The 13,535-nt window shown below is 37.3% G+C and overlaps 1 protein-coding gene across 6 annotated transcripts in view; it reads right to left on the bottom strand.

Annotated features, from left to right (window-relative positions):
* Positions 1–13,535, bottom strand: part of LOC129747424 (F-actin-monooxygenase Mical) — a 181,898-nt gene that overhangs the window by 164,582 nt on the left and 3,781 nt on the right. For 3 of the 6 annotated variants that reach the window (XM_055741648.1, XM_055741698.1, XM_055741706.1), the window contains exon 2: positions 8,478–9,650. The gene's annotated coding sequence lies outside the window, so the exon portion shown is untranslated. The other 3 variants (XM_055741665.1, XM_055741656.1, XM_055741673.1) reach the window with 3 other exon arrangements.

Here is a 13,535-nt window from a genome sequence, read left to right as displayed (position 1 = left end):
CTCTTTTTGTTCATAAAAACAAGTATGTTGAAATTGATACCAACAGTGCGAATACGAACAACGGTTGCTTTGATAATTTTGTATGTTATTTGACGTTGAAGTTGTTGAATACTCAAACCATTGACCCCCATGGAGGGTGTACAAGCTATTTTAGTCGCCTGTTATGATACCCCTTCTCAGAAGGGAGCAGCACTGAGCGTATAGAAAGAATTTTCGATACATGGGTCTGGTACAAGTCTATATTTTCTGCATTTTCAGGAACTGACAACTTCCGTAAAACTATGAGATTTTGAAGTTTAGTTTAAACTCCGAAAATGATTGTCATTGTGTTTCTAATTTTCGGCATTTAAAAAAATATGACGAATTTACTTTCGAAGCATTTTGGTTTTCAACTTCAGGACCAATAAATCGTATGCTTATGATTTTATAAACAAGGAACACACACACATACACCCAAAATTCAGCCTCTGTGCCAATGGCGTGTAATCAATTACATAGCATCATTGGTACAAGAAGATAACGCGACCGGTGCTGATTCGATTTGCATCCACCGGCACTAACCTCCTAGAGCGACCGAATTGCGTATGTCTGAAAGAAACAAAATAAAAACGTTTTCACGTCCCTCCCTATCGCATCACAAGACGAAAAAGGATGGAAATAAATATCGGCCAACACCAGGCAGCCAGCGAACCGAGCACTGTGCGTGTGAATGTAGCAAAAGCAACAAGAATACCTATATTCCTTCAATTCACCGGCAAACAAGCACCGGCCAAGCTGCCCGGCTTTAGCAGCTGTGTATATGTAGCGTGTGTATGTTAATAGCAGGCAGTAAGCAAAGCACAGTTCTCATTCAATGGGTTTCCCGTTTCCTTCACTCCCGTTCCCTTTCCCGTTTCCATCGCAAGACAAATGAATACCTTGAAAGAAGGAGGCCAAACGCCGGGAAGCCACTGTCGTGCGTTTCTTTTGTGATTGATCGGTGGCAGAATGCCTATGACAAATATCCCTCTTCTTGCGTGAAGCTCAAATAGTACACTGGTTAAGATGTCGGTCTGGCAAGACCATATGTTTGATGATTTGAGTTCGATTCTCCCTACGGGCGCTGTTGTTTATATTTTTATTTTCTTGTTTCTGGAATGAATTATCCAATAGGAACGAAATCCCATAAAATGTTTTTCTTGTTTCGCTTGAATGTAGTGGTCATGCATCATTTTAGTTGGGAGCCGAGTCCTTATACCAGTTACGGTTTTTCAAACATACCGTCTTCGGCACAGTGCACATTTCAGGGCATTATCGGCACAGAGATTTGCTAAATAGGCATTGGATTTTTGCAACCTCTTCTATGGGTGTAGGATTCCAGTTAAAACTCACATTTTCTTGAAGAGTTTCATTAATCAAACATTAAGCGTACATTTCTTTCGTTCGATAGTTTGATGACACCAATCTACAGAAAGAGTTTGAGTTAAGGCTGGAACAAATATCAATTTCTTCTTTTGTCATCCCCCCCCCCCCCTTCGAAATTTTCAAAAAACCCGAAGGGGGGAATAAATAAAGTTTGAAGTACTTTATGTAAATTTCTAAAAAATATCCAAGTATCCGAAAGACCAGACCAAACACAAACCAACACAACAACACAAGACCATTATTTGAAGATAAGAATCCGAGTGACAAAAGAAGGATTTGAAATTTGTCCCGGCCTAATTGAGGTTGAGGTTTTAAGTTTTTTAAACATTTTCAGTGTTTGTGGAAACATAAGAGGAGAAAACTAGTCAAATCACAGCGAGCAAACAAGAGCTTTCAAACCGACAGTTTTTGAAATGTACCCTTGAGAGACAAAGCTTTTGGATAATATGCCGATTTTGTTGACAGTGGTCATTAGACCGCAGCAAGATTTGAATAAAAATTTCAAATTCTTAAATTTTCACACCTCCCACAACTTTTTTTTTTGATTGTTTTTGCTGCCAGAAATAGCAATAAAAATTTTAGAAGCGTCCAGTCTTGAATAAGCGCAACGAGTATTAATTTTATATGGATTGTATGGGATTTGTATAGAAAAACAATAATTTTCCTTCAAAAATCGCCATAGATGTACTGAAAGTTCCAAAAATATAGCTTTGGATTAAAAATGTTCCTTGATTCATGTGAACAAAGCAAAAAACTGCTTTGCATAGCCAAGTAATTTATTGATTTATATAACCTTTGCAAAAAAGTTTCATGTAATTAATAAAAGCTCTAGCAAGCAAAGTCTTCCATTTTTAAATACTTTCCAATGGATTCAGATGTTTTATTTTGAAATGGTTATAACTTTTTTCAGGAAATGGTTAGCTGCTTGTCATGTTAGCAAAAAATGAAGCTTAAGAATAGTCATAACCAAAAATTAAATATATACTTCACTAGCTGACCCGGTAAACTTCGTTTTACCTTCTTATGTAATCGTAATAAATGTTTGATTTCATCTACACGTCCTAAACTTCATCGTGTTCGCGAATCGATTCTTATGGAAATCGTAACAAATAAAGTTAAATTTGTATTGGGACCCCCCTTTCATAAAAAGTGAGATTCTTGAAACTATTATACAAACCATCTCTGACCAAAAAACCCTCGGATACCAAATTTCACTTCATTCCGACCGACCATTCATACGTGATGTTGTTACAAAGAAAACGCCTCCATTTTTATATATTAGATTTCAAGCTTATTTGTATTTTCTGGCTGATTTAATGTGTAAAAATATCTTCTTTTATGTATATCAATTACCACACAAAATTGAAACGCGTTGCGCTAACTCAGGAATCAACCAAATCATCTCAAATGTTACACTGATGCTTGGTGACCCAAACAGCATCAAAAAACATATGGGAGTTTAACATAATCTTTGAAAAATATATAGAAAAAATAACAATGGACAAATCTTTGAAAAATATATGGAATATCTGTAAAATTCTGGAAAGAGTTTTCTTCGAAAGTGACACTTAGACTTGTGTCCCTATGGATATGAGAGCATCGTATCTGAGATCGATTCAAAATTGAAGAATAACCAAGTCAAGGTTATTGATTTTTTATATGAACAGCAATTATGCAAAATTCATAAAATATTAACGTTCGATGAAACCATTAATTATATGTTATGATAACTCATCATTTTGGAATTTGTAAAATTTTTAGGCTTATAGCTACAATGTTAGTGAAAAAGCCCTCATAATTTTATCACACAGTTTTACAATTCTTTATATCACATTTTCCATTATTGTAATAAATTCTATTGAGTTCATCAGATTTATTGATTAACCCTTTACTTGATCTGTTCAATTAACATATAGTCTAAATTGTTTATATTTATCATTGCATAATTTGAGAGTCAATAAGAGCGATTTATTTGATTAAAAATGATTTCAAAAAACCAAAATGAAGAATACAATTTAAACCAAAATAAAGCATACATTTTTTTGTTCTAACTTTCTTCGTAAGAAATATAACTGCAATATCTCAAGAAACAACGCAACGCCGAGTGATTGTTGAAAAATAAAACTATCACGTCTAAAGATTTTGAAGAGTTTTATCAACGGAAGAATAAGTTACGTGAATCCAAAAAGTCAAATTTTTGTAAATTTACTGTACCTCAGGCGCCACAAATTGTACAAAGTTCAAATTTTGTGAAATGATAGTTCAATAGTTGATCAATCTTACGCAGAAACTTTAAACAAAAAATATCATCAGAAGGAAAAGTTCTGCAAGTCCAAATTTAAAGTGACATTGCGCGTGCTTACTATTTCTATACAATTATAAACGGTACAGTATATTTTTTATCGATTAACATAAATTTTAGATGTTTTCAATTTTTTTCGGGATCGTGCGAATTTCGGGGAAATTAACTGTCAGATTTTCCGGTTTCCGAGAACAAAAAAATGGCCGAGAAATTAACACATTACTAGACTTTATCCAAGAATAAAAACTAGCGAAACTTCAACATATCCTTATAAGTTCGATCCGTTCGATTTTAGCAATACAAATAATGCTTGTTTTTTTTTTCGTCATATTTGCTATTTTCGTCTATTTCCATCATTTTTTAGTTATCTTTAGTCATTTTGAGTCTTTTCTTTGTATTTGTATTATGTTGGTGTTTTTATAGCGAAAACTATATCTAGGGTAATGTCGTTAAAAAAACGTGTGCCAAAATCGGATGTTGCCAAAATCGAATGTTGCCAAAATCGAAAGTTGCCAAAAACAAACAGGGTCTGTATTTTATAGTTTCATTTGTCAATTTATTTATTTTTGAAGAGGTTCATCAAACTTTTCCACCCCGAAACAATTAATTGATTAATAAATCTAGCATTGGAAAACAAGTATGAAAATTCAGAATTTTTGCTTAACAAATCATTGAAATTTTAAAAATAAAATTTATAATTTAGAATTTTCAAAAAAGTAATTCAAATATTTGACATCTAAGTCAAACCAAAAAAGATGAAATTTCAATCTTTTCATTAGAAAGCAACATGTTTTGTTCAATGTTATTTCAGAGTAAAAAAACATTTGACGTATGTATCCCAAAAACTAAAAACTCTAAGGTCAAAATTTAGTCTTTAAAAATCCTGGAATAACAGAAACTAACAAATTTCAGAAAAGTTTACAAATTCAAAATGATATATCTATCAAAATTTTGAATTCAAAGTGCTGGGAATTTTTATAATTTCTTGGATATGAGTTCTGATTATAATGGTTTCTAAAACACTTTTTTTTTATTTTCATTTCATCCGGAAATTAATATTTTTAAAAGAAGTGCCAAACGAAAGTTTCATACAAAACTCAAATCTTCAAAACACGAAAAAAAAACTCTGAACCTTAAAAACCCGGGATTAGAGTATTAACCCTTTTATTTATAATCGTAATGTTGTTTTAGATTAATACCAAAATAAAATTATCTCGAAAACGTGTGCATATTTTCGAGTCGTTTACTTACAAAAGTTGTGCAGAAGATCAAAAGAAATTTGCCCAGGGTTTTGTTGTTATTGATCAGAGTAAAATTAATTTTTGGATCACCGCTCCCAGATTGGGGATTAGCCTGGAAAATGAATTAAACTTAATGAATTGAAAAATTTACTATCTGAATTAAATTGAGAAGTACTCAGAATCAGGTTAAAATAATTGCAATGCGTCCGTTTTCATCCTAAAATATTTAAAAAACAATGTTCAATGGATTAATCAAATAATGATTCGGCTGTTTCAAAATTTAAAACTAGAAAAACACTGAACTGTACTGCAGAAACAGTATGAAGCATCGCTATTATAATTCAGATTAACAAAACAAAACTCGGAGTCTATTTGACAAATTTATTAAAACCCAGAACTTCAATCCATGATCAGATAAAAAAAATCAGAATTAACAATTCAACATTTTAAGTTTAAAAACTTACTTTAATTTAATCATTTGTCATACTCAAAATCAGAATCAGATATTGAAATCCTTAACTCGGAAACAAAATGTTCAGAGCGTAAAACAAGAAACGTATAGAATCAAGATTTTCACTACAAATTTACAAGAATGCTGGCATAGAAATTATGGATCAAAATTGTGATTTAAATAGAACTCAACATCGAAAATAAGAATTGCAATGTAAAATTTAAAACTGGTTATTTAATCAAACTGTTTAAAGTTTAAGAAAACTTCCCCTAGGGTAAGTATTGCAGAATTTTTCTCGCATTTTTTGGCTGAAAAAATTAATAACAAATTTTTACAATATCTGGCAATATCTAAGCATTTGATCTCGAATTTTTCAACAAAAAATTCTGACAAATTTAAGCAGAATTCAGAGATAATTCGAGAAAAATCTATGATAAAGTGACAAAAACCACCTAAAATTTTCATTTTTAATCTAAACATATCAGCAGCGTTCAAATCACTTTAAAGACTCCAAGAAAAAACAATTCATTTGCTTTATATGTCCACTTTACTTTGAAAACCCAGGTATGTATTAAATAAAGAAAATATTCCAGGAGTTTCCAGCGAATCAAGCATTATGTTCTGTAAAAGGAGTATATTTTCAACATTCAAAAAAAATAACGGATTTAGCGGGGGACAAATAAACTTTTTCTTAGATTTGTTAAATTTAAAAATATACAGAAATGATCAGTTTTTGAAAGAAAATTTGCAGAACTTTGAAAATCTTTAAAAAGTTAGAAAAAACACTTAAATTTTTTTCAAATTGTAAGTTTTTTCGGGTTTTGTTGGGAATAAAATTAATCAAATCAGGCAATCTGGAATGCTCACTTTATATGCATGAGCATGAGTATGAATAATGCAAAATTAATGTTAGTTTTTCGATCATTATTAAAATTTGCGTCGATTTAAGCTCTCTACACTCTTTTTAATTTTGAGAAAAAAAAGGTTACTAAAGTTGACTGAATAGGATCAATCAGCAAAACTGAGTTTAGCTATTGAAATTGTTTTCCAATTTGAATCTAAGAATTGAAATTTTAATTGATCCTTTTCCAACTTATGTAGACCCAATTGATTCTTATGTATTTTTCTTAAATTATCCTCTACTAAAGAAAATACTCTGAATTCAGCATATCATTTTGTAAATGACTATTCTCAAATTATTTTTTCATAAAAATGCTCTCTAGTTGTTTTGCGAATTTTATTGCGCGTTTCTCTACATTTTCAATCTTTTCTTATTCCAGATTTACGCTTCTGTGTCTTGAACATTTAATTTCCGTTCTGAATTATTGTTTCTAAATTTCAACACATTACAATAACACGATTTTTTTGTGTTTTAAAGATATGAAAGTGAAATAAAGATTTAAATTTGTATTATAAACTTTGCCATTCATGCTTTACACTTATTGCAACTTTGATTCCCAATTTTGTATTCGCATTTCATTTGTAATATGATATTACGATTTTAATTTGAGACTTTGAATTGTGGGTTTGAATAAAATCCTATTTAAAAATTTTGAATTTCACTGTTGAACTGTCTGTATCTCCGTGGAATTTGAATTTAATTCTGATGTGTTTTTTTTTTAATTTTAGCTTTCTTGTCTGAAGTCTTCACACTTCCCAATAGTCATAAGGGAAACATTCATTCAGCTCTCGATGAAGCTCATACCAAGTGATTATTAGTTAAGGGGGAAGTAGGGTCTTACACTTTCAAAAAATCGATTTTTTTTATTTTCTTATTGTAAAACATTTTAAGAATGTTGTGTCAAATTTTCAAGTCAATCGAAGCAAAACTGTAGAAATTATAGGCCTTTATCTCCTCTTATCTAATACTGCAAGAATTCTAGAGCAGAAACTTCAAACGCGTTTTTCTCGAAAGCACATTTTTAAAGTCAGTGGACATCGTCATTTGAAAACTACTTCACCGATTCTTTTCAAATTCGGAACATATTTTCTACATATAAAATACCAAACCCCAACGATTTTCTTTTTTTTTACTTTGGGGAGATTTTACAGATAAAAAATGGCGGAATTTTTCGTGAAAAATCGTTGTTTTTACTTCAAGCAGCCACAAAAATTTCATAATTTTTTTTAAGTTAAATAAAATCGTTGGGGTCCAGAAAAATATATATTAAAAATATTTTGCTCTGATTTTTTGACTCCAGATGATTCCGTGCTGAGATACAGTGTCCACCGCAAATCCTGTTTTCTAAAAGGTATCTTCGAAAGTGCTCCGTCACCGGCTTATTTTTCAATATTTTTCTACGAAAAAAATTACTAAATGTTCTTTGAACAATGCTTTGTATAATGCAAACAATTTGAATACATTTGTTTGAACGATAGCTCAGAAAAAAAATTCGTGAAAATGGTGTTTTTTTACTCGTTAGACCCTACTCCCCCCTTAAGTGAAAAGAGTTTTTATATCTATCATTAATTTTTTCTAAGCAAGAGGATGGCGATAGAGTTATTAAGTAAATTGTGAATTGAATTTTGCTTTAAACAGCTCAAATCAGCATTTTCGTTTTCGATTAGTTGATAAATTCTTCCGCAGTGTTTGCACGTGATGGATTCACAATTATTATTTGAAGATTTCAGACATATTGGTTATTCGAAGGCAATATAACGAGTTCTTTACAGTTTATTTTTTGTATGTTTAAAATGTCGTGTTCTCTGGGACAGCATATGAAAAAAATTGATTCATAGGAGCCTCCCGTGAATAATTTGCCCGGGTCCCACCGATGGCTTAATCCGGTTCTGTTTACAATCGAAATATTAAACCAAAACGAGGCATCAAAATTTTATAAGAGTAGTAAATAGTAAAAAAAAATAGTAAACAAAAATCAGAATTTAGAATTCAGAAGCGAAATCCAAAACGTCGAATTCTATTTCGCCATTCAGAATTAGATACCCTCAGAACTCAGATCAATAACAGGTTTAGAATTCAAAACTGGAATCTTGATTTAAGATTCAGAATTCGGAATTAAAAATCCAGTATGAATGAACTATTCCTTTTTTAAGAGAAAATTATCGTTCAAAAACTTACCTGAAAAGTCACTGAAGTTGGTCGAAAAACAGCAAGACTAAGTAACAGAGGTTTAGTCCTTCCTAGGTCTCACATCCGGACGATTTTCTTCCCCAAAAGGCAGATATAGTGCCTTTTTCCGAATCCTTCGGTGTTCACTGTATTCCAACTCGTATCAGCTGTTAGAAAATAGTCGTAGTCGTAGTAGTTGTTGTTATTATATAGGTATGTGTTGTCGTCGTTGTCTCCTGATGGCAGTAGTCGACAGTTTCCGGTTCCGGTACTGGAATTACACCGGCTGCTAGCACCAACACAAACAAATTATCGTTTTCACCCAACAAAAAAACCGACGCGCGTTATCACCGTCACGTCCTTGGATCGACGACGAACGCGAAACGAATGCCCCGATGTTACTTTTTTATCAGCTCGAGTCGGTTGGGCTATTGGTCGAAATCGTTGGTTGTTTTTTTTTTTGCTGTAATCTATTTGTTCCTTTTGCTGCCGCCGATTTGCCGAATCGGCAAATAATTGTTGGCCTGTCGTGTACTACACGAAATTGTATTTCTTTCAATTGGGATGTGTATTTTCGAAATTTCTGTATCACCACTCTCGGGGCGTCAAAGTTGACGACGACGACGACGCCTCACCTCAAATTACCCCAGAAAGCGTAATCTTCTGTCGAGGGAATTCGAGCGAAATTCTCGCGCCACATCTAATTAATATTCTTCTATTTTCTCATCAACACAACATCTTCCGGGTGGACCGGTCAATTGCGATCCGGCCAGCGCCTCTTTCATTTAATTTGCAAAAACATTCGAAGGAAAAAAAACACCGAAAAAATTTTCACACTAGGGGTTTTTTCCTCGAGCACCACACACGAAATGTGTGTTTGAAAAACAAGCAGCAATTTTCACTCGCGCACGCACACTAACAAAAACGCGACGAACTCCCCTAAAGGAGTGAGGAGCAGCAGCTCTCAGCAAGCTCTGACGATGGTCTCGAGAGCAAGCAATAACAATAACAAAAACAACGGCACAAAGTGGGAGGGGGTGGTGTCACACATGCAGCAGACGGAATTTTCTCGTTTTCGTCGTCTCGTCGTCGCCGCCTTCGATTCCGAAGATTTTCACCGACCGACTCTTCTTTCCCGATTCACCTTATCTGTAACGCACTTTCCGAAATCCTTTCCGCACTCTGTAAATGAAAGTAGAAACAGAAAAATCAATTAGAATTTACTTCGGTTTCCAGCAGCAGCGCCAGATAGCTACATCCAACCTCAACTCATAAAACAGCAAGAGCACACACGCGGTTTTGCAATTTTCCCCGTAATTTTCCACCCAAAACGGCCCTAATCGAAAAAACCGCACCAACACCAACACATACACCCTGAATCCAAATATGAATGGAGAAAAACGGAAGAAAAACAACACCCACAGCGAAAGGAGGAAGAAGTTGGACTCGGCTCGGCAGCAAAATAAAGTTGTTCCGAAGAGCCTTGACGAGGGATATTTGTGCAGTACAAGAATCTTCAATCACAACAACAGCAAAGGAACAGAGTACAGAACACAACACACTAGAGAGGCTAGGGAGGAGACTGATGATCAACACTAGATAGATAGACACCACACACCAGAGATCGCCGCGCGAAGACCGTCTCCGTTCGTTTTGGGTTCGATCGGATGCTGATGGATGCCACTGCTGTACTGACTCGCGATGGGGCGAACCGAATGCGCGAAAGGTCCCCCCAAATGAATTGAAGTTGGTTCGGTTGGTCGGTCCGTCTCTCCCATTGACGTATGCACGTACGAACGAGGGAGCGAGCATTAGCGCGGGAGAGCCGGATCGGACCAAAAAACAAGTGAGAATGGACAGCGTTGCCAATTGTTAAAGCGGGGGGACTTGTTAGATATTTTTCAAAACTGTTACAATTACAACAAATAGGTTGGCAGTGGGACGGAATACTAACAAAAAAAAAGGTTGACAGTTTCTACCGTTTATAAGAATGATTTGAGGACGGAGTATATGAATTTTGTTTATTCCATCAACAGGCCAAGTATAGGTCCAAATCAAGACTTAAAATTAAAGTATTACACAAAATTTACATCTAACTAACGATTTCTCGATATACTTAAAACTATTCTTTGGAAAACATCCCTCGATACGTCAAAGTCGCAGAGCTTAAAAAGCGATTGAACGTTTTCATAACACCGATGAAGCACTATTGGCTCCGTAGTTGTTCAATCGAATGAGAACATACTGTTAAAGATCCTGGCTTCTCCTCAGTCCATGGGGTCCAACACTAAGAGGAATAGCTTCCAGTAGCGTTATTTATTTATTTACATAGTATTCCGTCTCACGACATAACTTGACGAACATAATTCCTAAAATTCACTCGGTCCATGGCAACCGTTCTCCAATTCCTCGGGCACCCCACGTTCGCCAGATCACGCTCCACTTGATCCAACCACCTCGCTCGTTGCGCCCCCGCTCGTTTTGTTCCTACCGGATTCGTAGCGAACACCTGTTTTGCAGGACAGTCATCCGGCATTCTCGCAACATGTCCCGCCTAGCGTATCCGGCCAGCTTTCACCACCTTCTGGATACTGGTTCGCCGTAGAGTCGCGCGAGCTCGTGGTTCATCCTTCGCCTCCACACTCCGTTCTCCTGTACGCCGCCAAAGATGGTTCTTAACACTCGTCGCTCGAATACCCCGAGTGTACGCAGGTCCTCCTCGAGCAATATCCATGTCTCGTGCCCGTAGAGAACAACCGGTCTAATGAGCGTCATAAACAGGTTACACTTCGTGCGAGGGCTAAGCCTTCTCGAACGCAGTTGCTTGTGGAGTCCATAGTAGGCACGACTTCCGCTGATAATTCGCCTCCGGATCTCACGGCTAGTGTCATTGTCTGCGGTCACCAGTGAGCCGAGATAGACAAAGTCTTCGACTATCTCCAGCTCGTCGCCGTCGATCGTGACCTTGTTATTACTGGACAAGCGGGTTCGGTCGATCTCGGATCCGCAGGCCAGCATGTACTTCGTCTTGGACGTATTAATCATCAAGCCAATCCTTCCTGCTTCGCGTTTCAGTTTGCGGTAGATCTCCTCCACCGCCGCAGATGATCTGCCGACTATATCAATGTCATCGGCAAAGCAGATAAGTTGACTGGATCTGTTGAAAGTCGTGCCCCGCATTTTGCCCACCGCTCTTCGAATAACACCTCCTAGCGCCACGTTGAACATCATGCAGGATAGACCATCGCCTTGTCGAACCAACTGCGCGATTCGAAAGAACTCAACAATTCACCCGAGATCCGCACACAGCACTGCGTTCCATCCATCGTCGCCTTGATCAGTATGGTCAGCTTCCCGGAAAAGCCGTTCTCGTCCATTGTTTTCCATAGCTCGTCACGGTCTATCGTATCGTATGTGGCTTTGAATTCGATTAATAGATATGAAGATCTGCTTCGTCCTAGACCGTCCCTCCATGGAGCCGGCCTAATGACTTCTCACGAATCTGTTTGCTTATGGCGTTAGGCGGCGGAGTAGGATTCGGGACAGCACTTTGTAGGCGACATTTAGTACAGTAGTCGCTCGGTAGTTCTCACAGTCCAATTTGTCGCCCTTCTTGAAAATGAGGCACTTGAAAATGGGCCCTCCTTCCACTCCTCCGATAGCTGTTCTGTGTCACATATCCGGACCATCCACCGGTGCAGGCAATCGGCCAACTTGCCCAATTTGATGAGTTCAGCTGCGATGCCATCCTTCCCAGCCGACTTGATGCTATTCAGTTGGCGAATGGCTTCCTTAACTTCACTCATCGTTGGGAGTGGCTCTTCGCGTCGTTGACTACGCCGTCGTTATACCTTCCCTCACCGTCTTGATCTCCTGCATGTGCGCCGTTCGGGTGTTCATCGAAGCGCTGCTTCCACCTTTTGATAACCCCACGATTGTTCGTCGGGATGCCCCCGTTCTTATTCCGTCACATTCCGGCTTGCAGCACGAAGCCTTTGCGGAATGCGTTGAGTTTCTGATAGACCTTTCGTGTTTCTTGGGAACGATGCAGCTGATCAAGCTCCTCTGCTGCGACCTCAGGTTGCTTCAGTCGTGCAATATTTAACCGAGGCTGGCATCGGTTTCGCATGTTGTTCACTACGGAGAGTTTTGGGCGCATCTTCACCATCACCAGATAACGGTCTGACTTGATGTTAGCGCCTCGACAGTATCTGACGTCGTTAATGTCCAAGAAGGGCCGGCTGTCTATCAAAACGTGTTCGATCTCTGATTGCGTTTGATACTGTTGAAAACCCAGGTTTCAGTGGTGGAATAGAGTTATCTTTGTTCATGTTTCGTCTGTTAGGTCATTAGAATACGACTATATTAATTAGCGATAGCTTATTTTCACTTTTCATATTCCCTAACCGGGAAAGTACTCATTTTTAATGAGTATTCCGATACTTCTACTCATTTTCTGCCTGCTAACATTGCAGTGTAACTGCTAACCATAGTTTGAGTTGTTTGGCTTCCTAGATTTCCTCTGCTGTTCACAAACGGATTTCATCTGGGACCATTCCAAAATCGTGAGTATCAACAGATATGGTGATCTCCAGGTGTACTTGTGAGGAAGGCAGTGTTGGAAAAAGGTGCTACGTACGGCCATTCGGCGAAATCTATTATTCTGAGGCCGTTTTCGTTGGTCAGCTGGTGCGCACTGAACCTTCCAATTGTCGGTTTGGATTCCTCCTCCTAGTCGAACTGAACGTTAAAATCCACGATGACGATCTTGATAACATGTTTTGGGCAGCGGTCGTATTTATACTCCAGCTGCGCGTAGAATTCGTCTTTGACGTCACCGGTACTTCCGAGGTGAGGGCTATGCACGGTGATGATGCTGATGTTGAAGAACCGGCCCTCGATTCTCAACCGGCACATTCGTGGGTTGATCGGCATCTTTCCCATCACTATAAAAGCTGTTCCAAGCTCGTGTGGGTTGCCACAGCTCTGGTAGATGGCACGACCATCTGGGTACGTTTGTACCGTGGAGCTCTTTCAGCAAACCTCCTGCAGCGCTACGATGTCGAA

This window comes from Uranotaenia lowii, chromosome 1, assembly GCF_029784155.1.
Source record: "Uranotaenia lowii strain MFRU-FL chromosome 1, ASM2978415v1, whole genome shotgun sequence".
Classification (NCBI taxonomy): Eukaryota; Metazoa; Arthropoda; class Insecta; order Diptera; family Culicidae; genus Uranotaenia; species Uranotaenia lowii.
Note: the sequence above shows the minus strand (reverse complement) of the source record. Positions and strands in the feature narration are given on the sequence as shown.